Genomic DNA, 14,907 nt, shown 5'->3' with positions numbered 1-14,907 from the left:
TGAGGGAAACACAGAAGGGAAGACGGGTTTCACCTTTCCCACTTCGGTTAGCTTTAATGGGCAACAATTGCCAGTAATACTTTGGGCAAAGGAAATGAAATTCTTTAATTTAAATGAACATTTAGTTGCTTTTGCTTCTAACTGCCATCGCTCCAACTCAACTTTTCTACTCCCTCTTGTAAATTCAATATTCACTACATATTCTTAGACTCTATCTTACATTTGGGTCTTATTCCAGCTTGACTATATCTTAAGTGAAAGCCTCTCACTACTTAGTGAGTCACTAGGTCACGTTTCATTGACCAAATTTACCCTATGAAATAGTCCTCATTAATCATAAGTATAATTGAGCCAAGGTACAATGTCTTATTATCCTCAAGCTTTCAAAATGGTTTTCAAACTGATTTTTGCATTTGTGAACTTTCTTTTCTAGGGGCTTGTTTTTCTAGTATAACACTTTTATCTTCTCTGCCCCCTGAAACCATCAAACTGTTCATGTCTAAGTGGCTAATCTTTCTCTATTTATCAGGTGATCTGACTCTATCTTCATACACATAACTAGCTTTTTTCTTTAAAAGTATTTTCAGATGAAATCTGAATAATTGTGGACTGAACTTAGAACATAAATGTGTAAAGTATCTTTTCCTTTAAGTAACAAAATGTTCATCTCTAGTGACAACACATTCCATCTTTCTTAAATACTTTTCTGTCTTTTTTTCACTAAAATTGACTAATGAATGAAGAAATAGCTAAGATAATTCCATTGCGAAGGGTTTGCTCTCATTTATGGCAAATAGAATGACCGAAGCAAAAACGTCATTATCAAATATATCCCTTGGAGTTATCTCCAGGTGAATTGAGAGATTTCTTATCATGAAGCCTTCTCCAGATTGGCTTTGCTCTAGGCTGTTTCCTTAGGAAATAGGAAAAAGAAGGAATAGGATCTTTGAAGATAGATAAGCTGATTCCCTCCTATAAAAAGGAGGCAAAACTTCTCAGTGCCTATTTGGACTCTTTACCAAGAGAAGAACTGACATACAAATAATGATTAATGGGCTCAAGAAAAGTTGAGACTATAGAACATAACTTCGCAGATTGAATTCAAGTTATTGAGTTAAGGTGAACTCTATCCTTGGAAATTGAAAGAATTGGAAGATAGACGGAACCACTGTTGGTGGTGATTGAATGGCCATATAAAATGGGGAAAGTGCCACAAGACTGGATGAGAAGCAAATATTGTCTTGAATTGCCAATAAAATGGGGGAAGGTAAGAATCTGCTGATTAGGGTCTCAAAAGTTTAACTTTTTTGTAAAGAAGTTGTATATGGTGTTATTAAAGGAATGATTGCTGAATTTTTTTTCTAGCAGCCTGGAATGGCTTGAGATAGCCATCCCTGAAATATCTACTTCATTCTATGGAAGCAGGTTCTCAGCATGATAGAAAGAGGGGAGATATTGGTATGATATTACTGATGAGGATGGAGACGGTCAGTCAAAAAGTATCTATTTAAGTGTTTATATGTCAGATAATGTACTCGGCACTGAAATAGAAGAGTCAAAACATGGTCAGTGCCCTCAAGTAGTACAGGAAAACCATGCAAATAATCATAGTAGTGAGATCTGTAAAGAACTTGGCAAATTTCTGGATGTGATTTTTTGTTACTTACAGTTGATGGAAACTTAACTCAGCAGGAAGATTCTGGTGATGGGAGGAATCCAGGAAGTCCTAATGCAGAAGATAGCATCTGAAAGAAGCCAGGAAAACTGGTCAGGATGAGAGAGAACAAGAAGGAAGAGAAATCGGAGAACAAGGCAGAGCCACTGGTAACTCTGGGAAAGGAAGCGGGACAAGAGCCAGTGCCCACAGAGTTGGTTATCTGTGTTTTAGTATACAGCCCCACCTGCCCTATTGTAGTTGGTCCTGTGAAATAAAAATGTAATGTTTCATATTCAGGTTAGTGTTCTCTCTTCATATTTCGTGCTATTCAATGCTTAAGCTGTTTCTGAAACTTCATCTAAAAAAAATTGGTTGTAATGATTCAAGAAGACAATCTAATATCTATTTTCACATCTTATTTAATTTTTTTTACCAGCTTGCTCCCCTACACTTAGAAGACTAAAGTCCAAATGATTTTTGTCATCTGAAGGTATTTATCTTCTGAAAATAGCCAAAAAACTCCATAAAATCAAATGTCCTAATTAAAATAAAGTCTCAATGAGAAGTCAATTCCCAAAGTGAGCAAGGCAATTTTCCTTATTAACAGGATAATGTTATCTCCTAAAGGGAGAGAGCATTCATTTGTATAGGAAAGGAGGCCACATCCTGCACAAACTGAATTGGTTCTGTTTGAATCAATGGCCTACATACAGGGTCATTGCAAGTTTGTTAATCATTGAGGAAATATTTTTAAAGGATTTTCAATATCAGTGCTCAGGGTAGAATTCTTTAAGAGCATTCCTTAGTTCAACTGAGGGAGCAAGAACTTGGAGCAGAAGGGAGTTATCTGGATCAGTCTGGAAACTTGATGGAAAGGTGATGTGATGATACTGTTCCTATTCCTGCAGAAAGCTGGAGACCAGACTGAAGGTAGTTGGGAAGAAATAAGACTGTAACTTCTATGACTCTGACAGATTTACCATGTGATGTGGATATAGATATTATCCTGGTTTGATCATCGCAGGGTCAACCAGATTGTAGACGATGAACTTAAAACACTTATTAAATCCAGTCAAGTCACTGAAAGGATTCATTAGAGATTTGATCTTTACAATGATGTAAACATTGATACATCTTTTTTACTTTTTAAAAACTGTAGTCTGCTACTTCTTGGAAGCAGCATGGTGTAGTAGAAGGGGAAGGGGTAATGAAGGGAAATCACTTCACACAAATATCATTTTATAGATGGTTAGATATATTGCCTCATCCCTGAAGATAACTGATAAGGCGTAACATGATGGCAATAACTCCAAATCAACAATTTTAGAATTTTCCTAATAGACAAATAGTCTTAGCTGTAGTTTCCATTCCAAAGCTTCCCCCATTTTATTTTAGGGGAAAATGAAGAAAATTCTTAAAATTGAGATAGAAGAGGTTTTAAAAGTGACTTAACCATATTGTAATTCAGTTTGTCTAGGCTCATTAAAGTTATTTTCCAATCTACACAAATCATTTCTCTCTTGTGAGCCAGGAAAAGATGTCAGTTTTTATTGACAGATCCCTCAGAAGTTTGATAAAGATAAAGAGTCTTTAAAGTAGTGGGAAACTGCTTTTCTCTTAAAGTTCCAAAACTCTTCAGTTAACACTCAGTACAAATAGAAACCTTTAGTTTCTTTTTAGTTTTTTCTTTAGTTTCCTTTATAAAATTGCTTTTACTATCAAATCTCAAATTTCTAAATTACTTTATATACACAGAAATCATTTCTGTTGGTCACGTAAAAAATCTATAAAGTTATCAAATATGAAGCAATTATATCCAATAAAGTAGTTAACATTCATAGAGCATTTTTATGATAAGCACTTCACAATAATAACTTATTTCTCTTGACAAATCAACAAACTAGGCAGAGAAAACAATTTGCCATAAATTACATAAGTTAATACATATCCATCGTTGAAACAGAATGGTGGTCTTAAATGCAGTGTCTGACTAGCTTTCTGGATGCTGTAGAGGGGACCGAATTTTCCCAGGCAGTTCCTGGACAGAACCTGCTGAAAGCTGGGGTGATTGGAGAATATCTCTTGATGGTAGTTTCAGGTGCCAGGGACTCGGGGATCATGGAGCCTGAGACATCTCCATCCTCATTCCCCCAAGCTGAGTTGGGGGGTATTTAAGCAAAATTATGTGGGGGTCCCCATTGTTTTACTTCCCTATCTCCACAGGTAAGACAGAATTTCTCTACAGTTCTAAGACAAGAGTTAGCAAACAGACTTGGAGCTATACCAATCTTGCTCATAAGCCCCACAACTGAGATGTTTCAGGAATTTTTTTCTTTTGCAATTTTAATCTAGCCCACAGGACAAACATGAGACAGAATCTGCACAGAGATTCAGACAAACGAGTGCTACAGGAAAACTTTTTGGCAAAATTTTATAGCTTTTTGGCAAAGATGAAACAATCCTCTTCCATGTCATTCTGTCTTCTCTGGTGTCCCAGAGATGGTGAAAAGGTGGCAAAGGTTCCCTGAGAACTTTGCCCAAAGTTGCAAGAATTTCCAAGTCTGGGCGTCCCTAGTTGAGGAAAACTCATGAAGACCCAGACAAAGCCTTCTCCCAGTGGCTTGGGGTGCCCTGCTATAGAATTGTGGGAGGAAAAAAATGGAGACTTACCTTGACAAGGAGGGAATCAAGCTGGGGAGGTCAGACTTTCCCCATACTGAGCCGCTAAATGTTGAGGTTGGGAAGGGGGGACCCCAAACTTCTGGGGGACTAAAGTCTCAAGTATTTTCAGACTTGAGCCCATCTTAGTCAAGGGGCAAAGTTTTATTTCAATAGTGATAAAAACATTACAGAGCAGGCTTAATTCTAAGGGAATTCAGCAGAGAAGCAGAAGCAAGGGGATATATTTATCTAACTTTCAATCATAGATGTGATCATTCTATGGCTCCTAGGGAGGAAGGAGTGGTCTCCAGAGTTGGGTTCTCTTTATCAGATTATTCTTGACCCAGTCAACAATGACTTGACGAATAGTCTTGTTCCTTATTGTCTCAGGAGTTTGATCTGCGGGAGCTTCCTGAGGCCAGAAGCTAAGCAGGGGTCAGAATTTGGTGTGGGGGTTTCCTGAGGCAGATTCCAAAGCTACAAGATTTAGGACTACTGACATTGTTAGAACAGAAGCCCCGCCCAGGTCAGGGGATCCCAAAATCATATGTTGTTTCCCCTCAAGCAGTTTGTACCCCAAATTTGTTTGAGACAAATGGACGAAGGTCTCATCTTCTGAGGCTGCTTTATTCTGATAAAGGGTGAAGAGCTGTCCCTGCCCACTCCTCAAGTCATTGCTGACTGGGAATCTGGTCAAGAGAACCCAATTCTGGAGACCACTCCTTCCTCCCTAGGAGCCATAGAATGATCATATCTATAATTGAAAGCTAAGCTAGATAAACCTCCTGGTTTCTGCTTTTCTGCTGAATTCCCTTAGAATTCAAAGCCTGCTCTGCTTTACTTACAACAAAGCTTTACTCCTTGATGAGGAGATGGATTCCAGCCTGTAAATTCTTTTTTTTTTTTTTTTAATTTTTCTTATTTTATCTTTTATTAAAGCTTTTTTATTTACAAAATATAAATTCATTTGAGGCACCTCATGACACCGGTCTGGGACCCCAAACTCTTGGGGTTCCCCTTCCCAACCTCAATAAATCCACTAGACATTTTCTCAACCTATTTACCTTCATAAATTGAACAAATATTCAACACTTGTTTTCCCAAGCCTAATACACAAGATGAAATGGTTTCTATCTTCAAAAGAATATAAAGAAGGGTAAATAATGTCCAAGGAATCAAGATGGGATTCCTGTAAGATGTGAGTCCTGAATTGAGCCATGTCAATAGAGCTCAAAATGAACAACGCATTCTATTCTAGATGTGAATAGGGAAAGGGATAGCCAAATCAAGTGTGGAAGATAAATATGGAAGCCCATGCATGGGAAGCAGTCAAAAAGTTTGTGAGATAATGTTTTGCTTTTGTTTTGTTTTTCAATATTCTTTCCATTCCTTCCAATCCTGTAGTTACTATAGTTAGCTCTTCTCAGCAATACAGTGATCCAAGACAATTCCAAAAGACTTATGATAGAAAATATCTACATCCAGAGAAACTATGAAAATCGAATGCATATAAAAGCATGCTATTTTCACTTAAAGACATGAGAAACAAACAAAAAAATTTAGTTCATCTTTCACATGACTAATGATGAAATGTTTACCAAGATTGTACATGTATAACATGTATTAGATTGCTTGCTGTCTTGGGGAAGAGGGAAGGGAGGGTGGGAGAACTTGGAACTCATAATCTTACAAAAATGAATATCAAACTCTTTTTACATATGGTCAAAAATGTTAAGGGGGGGGGAAGTCTTCATATAAGAGGGACTTGAATTAAGCTTTGAAATGAGGAGAGAAGAAATGAAATGAGGAAAAGACTGAAATCCAGACATGGAAGTCTATGTAAACACAAATTTGGGAAATGGGAACAACAATTAAGTCAGATGCAGGATCATAGAGTAAGTGACTGAATCTAGAAACCAGACTGAGAAGATCACATACAGGAGTGAGCATCTTACAAGATTTTTTTTTCTTTTTTGGCCAATTCCAATGTTACTTCTGATCTGGGGATTTAGCTGCTTCTGTATCTAGTTTGGGTACAAAGTATAGAAGGGATGTATTAGTCAGGGAAGATGCATTTTGGGATGAGAAGTGATAACTCCCTGAATGTGTATATCAGAAATGTTGTAGAATAAAATTTTATAAGATTTGCAACTGGTTTGAGTTATTAACTTTTTTTTACTCTTTAGGGCCACCATTGTTCCCTGTTTTCAATCACATTTCAAGATGTGAATCCTTTTGAAAGGATGATAGTACCTTCAGGAAAAAAAAAATTAGGCATCTAGAGTAGAGGTGCATTTGAAAGAAAGATGAGTTTTGGACATGTTAAGTTTGAGATGGCTTTGGGACTTCTGCTTCAAAATGACAGCTGCAAATAAACATTGTGAGTCCCACACAACCTGATATAATACCTGGCTATAAGCACTGCATACTTAATGCCTGAGTCTTAAGTTTTAGAAAGTATCTATTTCATGCTTGGTAGTTTTATTTTTTTTCTAATTCCCATTGTTGGGAAAGTTTAAAATTATCTTCGCTTTGGAAAACTGCTCCATATCCCTTTAAAAGCCTGTTCCTATGAAAATCATTGACAATCTTGACAGTGCACTGCTCTGTCATGCACATCTACTTGCAAATCATCACACTTTTTGCTATCAAGGAAAGATCTGAGTGTAATATTCTCTTCTCTAAAATATAAAGTTCTTTGGGAGCAGGTTTCTGCCTCCAGAAGCCTTAGTTTCAGTTCAGTGTAAACACCCCAAATGCAGCCAGATGTTAAAGTTAAAATTCTTTGTCTCCTTCAAACCATTGCCTGGTTAATTTTCTTAGAGGCCCATCTCTCTCCTTGGTTGTAAGAACTCTTGCCATTAGTCCTTTGTCTCCTCCAGGTTCAGCCTCTAGCTCCCTCCGAATCCAATGTCTCCAGCCAGCACAAAAGTGGAACTTGGAATGAATCTGACTCCACCTCCAAGAGTGTGCTTGTGGGCTTCTGTCTTGTGAGTCGCCCCCAAGTCCATCCTGGTTGAGCTTTTATTTATATATATAACCCTTGCATCTCATTATATATATATATATATATATATATATATATATATATATATATATATATATATATATATATATATATATATATATATATATATATATATTCTCTCTTAAAGGTGTGTACTCTAATAAGTACTAAGTTCATTAGTGAACTAGAGAACCGTTAAGTACCATGCTAAACTAGATAATTATTGTCTCTATCAATTCCAGTGACTTAGCACCTTGTGAGAATTCTAACATCTGAGATGCAAGGGTCCATCCTTTTTTGCTGAAGACCTATCTGGATTGTTTTAAAATTACCTATAAAACCCATCCTCACCTTGAAGCCATTGCTGATTTACAGTAATCTGTCCTCTACCATGTTATTATCTGGACATGCCTATAATTAATTCCTTTTTGTTTTTGTTTTTTTTTCTTGAGTTTTGTCTCATTAATTAAGGTGAAATCCCAAATGAATGATTCTCCTGGCTGGCTTGCCATTTATTGAAAGGAAGTTTTTTGTTGTTGTTGTTTTTGTTTTTTTTCCTCTTCTGTTTTGAAAGTTTTCTCACATCTCATTCTAACTGTGGAAAGGCCTTCTACATTTCTTCAAGTTGCCATGACAGCCTCAAAGATTGATAAGAGGCTGGGAACTAAGAACTAATTCAGACCTTTGAAAAAAACAGGGGGAAAAGTTAGGGAGCTAAGAACTATTACAACATAGCTTTTTTTTAAAGCTTTTTATTTACAAAACATGTGTGGGTAATTTTTCAACATTGACCCTTACAAAAATCTTCTGTTCCAAATTTTCCCTTACCCATACTCCTCATCCCCTACCCCAGATGGAAGGCCGTCTAATACATGTTAAATAACATCATTTTTAAAAAGTGGTTTATGGATAATAATGTACTCTTTTGAAGTGCTAATAGTAGATGGGCCTTGGATGAATTGAGATATAAAGATTACCATTAGTGATTATAAATCTGGATTTGATTTGGTTTGAAATTTGTTCTGAAAGCAATCAGAATGTGGTCTGTGTGTTTTCCAATCGGGATAATTATGGTAAATCAGAACCTAATATAAGCTGTTGGCTATTTGAAATTAAGAAATCTATTAGCTATATGACCCTAAGCAACTTAGCTCATGTCTGTTTACCTCAGTTTATTCATCTGTAAGAAGATAATAGCACCCCACCAGTTGTCGAGGATCCCATGACTGTAAAATGCTTAATACAGTGCTTGGAATAGGGAAAGTACCATATTAATGTTAACCATTATTATTTTTATTTAGATATAATTGCTTCATACTTCATAACTCTAGGTGGGATTTCAGATGTGAATAGTATACAGTAAAAATGGTAATGAGATGATTTTTCCATATCAATTAATTTGGAAATGCATTCAATTGAATCAAATTCACCTGATAATGGCTTTAGTTTCAACTTTCAAATACATAATATTGTTTATAGTATTATATTTCTAAATTTTCTAAACTATTGTATCAGATATGCTGTCAGAAAAGCAACTTTTCCCCTTACAATCTACATATTATTGTATTATGAATTGCACTGTTAAGAGAATGTAGAAAAAATGTTTGAAAATAATTTTTAATCCACCCTTCTGGCCACATTTTGTAAAAATTAAGTACTGCAACTCGTACTATAAACCTTCAGATTTGCCTTTATTTATGAGGAGGTTTCAGTTACAATTATATAGCTGTCACTTGTGAAAATTGCTGAATCATTCGGTTTTGTCATAATATTAAAACTTATTATCTGCAATGACAAGAGCATATCCCGGACCCCAAATCCTAACCATCCCAGGACCTGTCCATGTTCCATCTTTTCTCTTCCATAGAACTTTTTTTTACCCCTTTTATACTGATCTTTCTCTTTATACTTATCTTTCTGTAAGTGTGTAGACCATTGTTTTTCATAAGTGTGCCAAAATCGAATTGTGGGAGTTAAATCATCCGCAAATTTCATATAATTATATGTGAACATTGATTTTATCCAATGCACTCTGAGTAAGGTGCCCTTTTGGACTTCTCCACAACACTCTCTTTTCTTGTTTAACAAGGATGTTTTAAGGGACCTATTGGCACGTTCAACAATGGCTTGACCATTAGGATTGTATAGAATACCTGTCGCGTGAGAAATGTTAAATTCAGAGCAGAAAGATTGAAAACCTTTAGAAGTATAAGAAGAACCATTATCTGTTTTTATTTGTTGGGGGACCCCAATTATTGCAAAACAATGATACAAATGTGCCAGAACATGTTTTAAGGCTTCTCCAGATTGAAGAGTTGCTAATAAGAATTTTGAATGAGTATCAATATATACGTTGGAAAACTCAGTACATCCATATAACATCCATTTGCCAAATATCATTGGGTCAATCACCTCTTGGATTGTGAGTTGGATCAGATTTATGTGGGGCAAAGGGAATACACTTCAAACATTTCTGCTGCTTGTTGTTTGGAGATACCATAGTCTCCTTAAAGATCTAGCTGACAAATGAAGATTATTATGTGCTATTTGAGCAGCCTCTACTTTACTGAGTATACTACAGTTGTAGAGTGCAGCATCGGCCATCCTGTTACCTTCAAATATTGGACCTTCGCCTATATACATTATGCATGTACATTCACATACAGATGGTAATTTCAAAACAAGTAATGTTTGTTACATTTGGTAAAGTAATTGAGCAACAGTAGATTGGGAAAATTAATTATAGTCAATATGCATGCCTTATGATAAAAAATTTGCCTAATTCTATCTGTGATTAAATTAAAAGGAGTTGTTACATGTTACAAATAAAATGGCATAAAGATTCCCAAAAGCTGTTTCTAACAGATGAGTGGGAGAAATTTGAGGGATCAAAGCTGGCTGTAGAGCTCCCATAAGCTGCATAATGTTACTCATAGCTCTTAGGTCTGTCAACATCCTCCATGTGCCATTTTTCTTTTTTATTACAAATATAGGCAAATTATAAGGGCTAAAGGAAGATTCTATATGCCCTTTAATCATTCTTTGATTATTCCTTTAATGCAACTAGCTTTGTTGAGGTCAGGGGCCATTGTTCCACCCAAATAAGTTTTGAGTCCAACCATGTTATTTTTGGTACCACTAGCTTAACAATGACCCCTAATAGTTTGTAGGGTGATTCCCATTTCAAACATCCCAGCCCCATAATGAAGCCTGATGATCCTGAAATCACCAGGGATTGGAACCTCCCCTGTTGATCATCTACTTCTCACTTTTTTTTAAGTGCTTGCATTCACCCCCCACTGCAGCCAAGCACCTCCCTGTGCTGTTTTTTCTTGTCTATTGTTTTCCATTTCCTCAATATAACCACTGCCCTGTCTCTCCAAGCACTTAATACAAAGATGAACTAGAGGGAATCATCCTATATTCTGCAGATTATAAAAACCTTCTATCCTCACTAAAATCTTCTGCTATTGCATTTCCCTCTGGCTTGAGAATGGGAAGTGAAAGCATCTGTCCCATATCTATCCCTCTCCAGCTTCACTAAAACGCGAGGCTATAGGGCTTCCTAACAAGGATATGGTTGGTCCCTGTTTGGGCGCCAGTCATTAACACCGGCCTCTTACCTCAAAGGGGTTCAACTGGCTCTTACCTTCACCAGGTCTTTGGACTGTAGGCTCTGATTATCTGAAAGCTACCTTTCTTGAGGTTCCACCACAAGTATGTTAATGTAATGTTGAGGCCAAATGTTGTGGATCTCTTAGAATCAGCAGGAGTCAGGATAAGCAAAAATCTTTATTCTTGGTCTTTTGTGGTTGAGGTCAGGGGATTAGATCTAGCAATCTCCCCACCTCCTTCCTCTCTCTCTACCACCAAGAGAATAAATAGATCTCCTATTCCATACCCACCAATAGAGCCAGGACAGAATAGTTAAGTAGGGTCATCCCCCAAATGTGGCAATAGAGAATTGTCCAATTGGTAATTAGCCTCACATGCTAGATTACCTTGCATCTACTCAGTTCTAGCCCTCCCTGACTTCTCAGGAAGATGAGAACTCCAAAAAGGAAGTGATCATGCCCCCCTGACTTCTCAGGAATAGAGATGAAAACCCCTAAAAGGAGGTGATCACACACACACACACACACCCCTTGACATCTCAGGAGGGGAGATTAAAAGCACCAAAAGGATGTGGGGATTGCTAGTGGTTTTCTGGGCTGAAGGATCTTATTAGAGACAAGTATGTACAAGTCCATCAGCATGGGAGGTATTACATAAACACATAGCAATAACACAGAGGTTATTAGTGATGATTCTCCCCAGAGTCAGTGCAGGTTCGATGAGGTATAACAAACATGAATTGTACATGCAAGTAGTAACATAACAAACAATATGAATCAACAACAGTCACTCAAGTATGCAGCAGTAGTTCTTTTATTCCCTCTAACGTTCCCTCCAGAGTTCTTCCTTCCCTTCTGGAGTTGCCCCAGGAGTTCCCTTCCCCCCCCTTCTGCAACCCCATTTTTATAGTCCTTAGGCCACATAACTGAGTGCAAGAATTTGAGCATGATCAGCAAGAGTGAGATGGCTTTTCTTCATTAATGAAGTTTACTCAATACCTTCAATGCCCTGTTTATCAGGCTCAGGCAGAATAAGCCTCCAAGTGCCTCTTATACTTTGCCCTTGAGATCTGCCCCTGATTCTAACACCACAGTGGTGGTCACTCAGGGGACTAAGACTGAGGGTGGGCTTTTGTCCCTGGCCTAGAATCATCAGTTCACATGCTGAATTGTGGCCAAGAGCTGAGCAGAAGCTGCTTTAATCTGAGTCACTGTCATCTGGCTTTGCAGGTTCCAGGTCACCTTCTTGGCCTCCAAGGCTTTCTCAGCAATGAGCTCAGCAATGGCTCTCTGTGTTCTCAAGTTTTGCCAATTTTTAGCTACATCTCTAAGTCCCAATCTGGCTTTCTGGGAGCAAGGTTAGCCAAATCCACTTCCTCAATAATGGGCTCAGGCTTTGCAGCTTCCAGCTGGGCTTTGACTTTCTCTTCCACTGAGGCTGGTTTGGCCTGAGGCACCTTCCTCTTATTTAGTTCTTCATCCTCAGTAACATCATTTTTCAGTTTAAGTTCCCTGTGTTTTTCACCTCCTTCTTTCAAACGTTTACTTTTTGGTTCCTCTTCTTTATTCTTGCACCCAGTCTTTTCTCTAAGCGCCTTAAGCCACTCTTTCCACCTCTTCCTCCAGGCATATGGGACAGGCGCTGCCATGTTTTTTTTTTTTTTTTTTTTTTGTTTTGTTTTGTTTTGTTTTTTGTTTTTGTTTTGGTTTTTTTTTTTGTTTGTTTGTTTGTTTTTTAAAAGCCAAAAAGGGGATCCAGCTTTATTTCGGTTTGACACCCCTCCCCCCTTGGTGGTCTCTACAAAAGCCTTGCCCTAAACCCGCCGCCGAGTCCAGGCTTACATGAGGCTGGCGGGTACTGGACGGTCTCTGGAGGCCATCCCAGGCTGCAGCCATCACCAGGAGCTAAAGTCCCCAAAGCCCCGGCCACAGGGCTTTTTGATGGCTACAGAGGCGCTGGTTGAGGGCTGCTCCTCCGCGGCTCGTTTCCTGGCTTCCGGGGAGATGTATTTGCCCACTCCCTCACGGTAAGCCCGAGGCCCCGAGCTCTCCGGTTTGGAGGCGGCCGCCTTGGCTTTCACCTTGGGCGCCTCCTCCTCCAGCCTGGTCTTCTCCCGCTCTTCTGCAACCTGAGCATCTGCTTCTTCATAAGGATCCACAAAGACTGTGGTGGATTCGATTCGAATCTCCTCCTTGGGCCGGTCAGTTTTGGGGTCACTCTCCACATTCTCCAAGGCTGCGAGAGTGTCGAAGCCCCCGACGAGTCTCCCGAAGACGGTGTGCTTCTTGTCCAGGTACGCACAGGACCGGAACGTGATGAAAAACTGGGACGTGTTGCGGTTGGGCCCGGAGTTGGCCATGCTGAGGACGCCCCGGCCCGCGTGGGACAGGTTGGGCCGGAACTCGTCTCTGAAGGGCTTCCCCCAGCAGGACTGGCCCCCGGTCCCTGTGCCGGTTGGGTCGCCTCCCTGGATCATAAAGTTCCGGATTGACCTGTGGAAGAGCGTCCCGTCGTAGTAGTGACTTTTGCAGAGTTTGATGAAGTTTTCGCACGTCTTTGGAGTCAGGTCGCAGTGCAGCTCCAGGTTGAGGTCGCCCTTGTTGGTGTGCAGGCGGACATAGCCCTTCTTCTTCACGAACCGGTAGCGGACCACGTCCTCATCCAGGGCGGCTGCTTCGTGGGTGGTCTCGGGCGCCAGGGCTGTGGATGTGAAGGAGGCAGCGACCGTCCCGGTGGAATAATGAGCCGCGTTCAGCCCGTCCACCTTCTTCTTCTCCGGGGCCTTGGTGGTGGCGGCCAGGACCGCGTCCCCCTTGAAGTCTCTGTAGAGTTCCTGCAGCGTCTCCCGGGTCTCGGCGCTCGCGTTCTTCAGGTGATACGCCGGGTCCCGCCGGGCTTTCTCCTCATCTGGGTCCGGGACTCTCAGCTTGTTCTTGACGTGATAGAAATCGGCCACGTTGAACTTGTCCAGGTTCGTGGGATCCTGAAGCGTCAGGATGTCTTGGCGGGAAAACGGCTGGTCCGTCAGCAGGTCTCTGAAGTTCTTCGCTTTGATGTTCAGCCGCTGCACGGCCTCGTGGGCGTACACGTTGCCCGTGGACTTGATGGCCACGATGTGGGAGTTGTTGGTGAAGACGGTGAACAGCACCGGACAGTGGTACTTGCCTGCGCTGTTCTTCGCGAAGTTCAGTTTGATCAGAGACTCAACGTCCAGCTTCTCCCCGTTGCTGGGGTGGGTCCCGTATTTCTTTATCCAAGGCACGATGTTCAGTAAGTCGAAGACGACTCCGTCGGGGGTGCACACCGGGTACTCGAAGGGCTGCAGCGACAGGCTGCAGTGGTCAAAGGGCAGGCGGCGGAAGGGGGCCCGCCGGTCATCGGGCTTCCTGCCCCCGTAGAAGTGCGTGTGCTCGGCACAGGTTACGTACATCTTATCCTTCTGGTGCTGCCGCTTCCCCATGGCGGCCCGAGCGCAGGATCCAACAGGAGCTAAAGTCCAGACCCCGTACTGTGTCCTTCAGAGTCCTGAATCTTTTCCTTGTCCAGCTAGAGCTCCCTCCGAATCCAAGCTCCAGCCCGCAGGGAGGTAGAAGTGGGAATGAATCAGACTCTGCCTCCAAGAGTGTGGGGTTGTGGGCTTCCCAGAAGCCGATCCTAGGATAGGAAGTCCCTGCGCAGGCTTTCCCTTTACACTTGTGAATCTGCCGGACTTGGGAATCCACTGAATCCTGGCTCTGAATCTTCTCGAGCTTCCCCAAGTTCTCCTTGGAAGTCTTCTCTAGACTGACTTTCTCACTGAATCTTGGCTCCTTATATACTCCCAGAGAATGGGAACTCCTTACAGAACCAATGAGCAAACCCTTTTAAAGGTGGAAACTCCTTTGCTCTCAAGGTGGAAACTCCTTTGCTCTCAAGGTGTGAACTCCTAGCTAGAGAATTAAGTACCAGACAACCGACTTAACACCTA

The 14,907-nt window shown here is 40.5% G+C and overlaps 1 pseudogene; it reads right to left on the bottom strand.

The window, feature by feature from the left end:
- Positions 1 to 12,834: 12,834 nt before the first annotated feature.
- On the bottom strand, positions 12,835 to 14,400 carry LOC141540505 (RING-type E3 ubiquitin-protein ligase PPIL2 pseudogene; annotated as a pseudogene).
- Between the last annotated feature and the right edge of the window lie 507 nt (positions 14,401 to 14,907).

The sequence above is a fragment of the Sminthopsis crassicaudata genome, chromosome 4 (genome assembly GCF_048593235.1).
Source record: "Sminthopsis crassicaudata isolate SCR6 chromosome 4, ASM4859323v1, whole genome shotgun sequence".
Lineage (NCBI taxonomy): Eukaryota > Metazoa > Chordata > Mammalia > Dasyuromorphia > Dasyuridae > Sminthopsis > Sminthopsis crassicaudata.
Note: the sequence above shows the minus strand (reverse complement) of the source record. Positions and strands in the feature narration are given on the sequence as shown.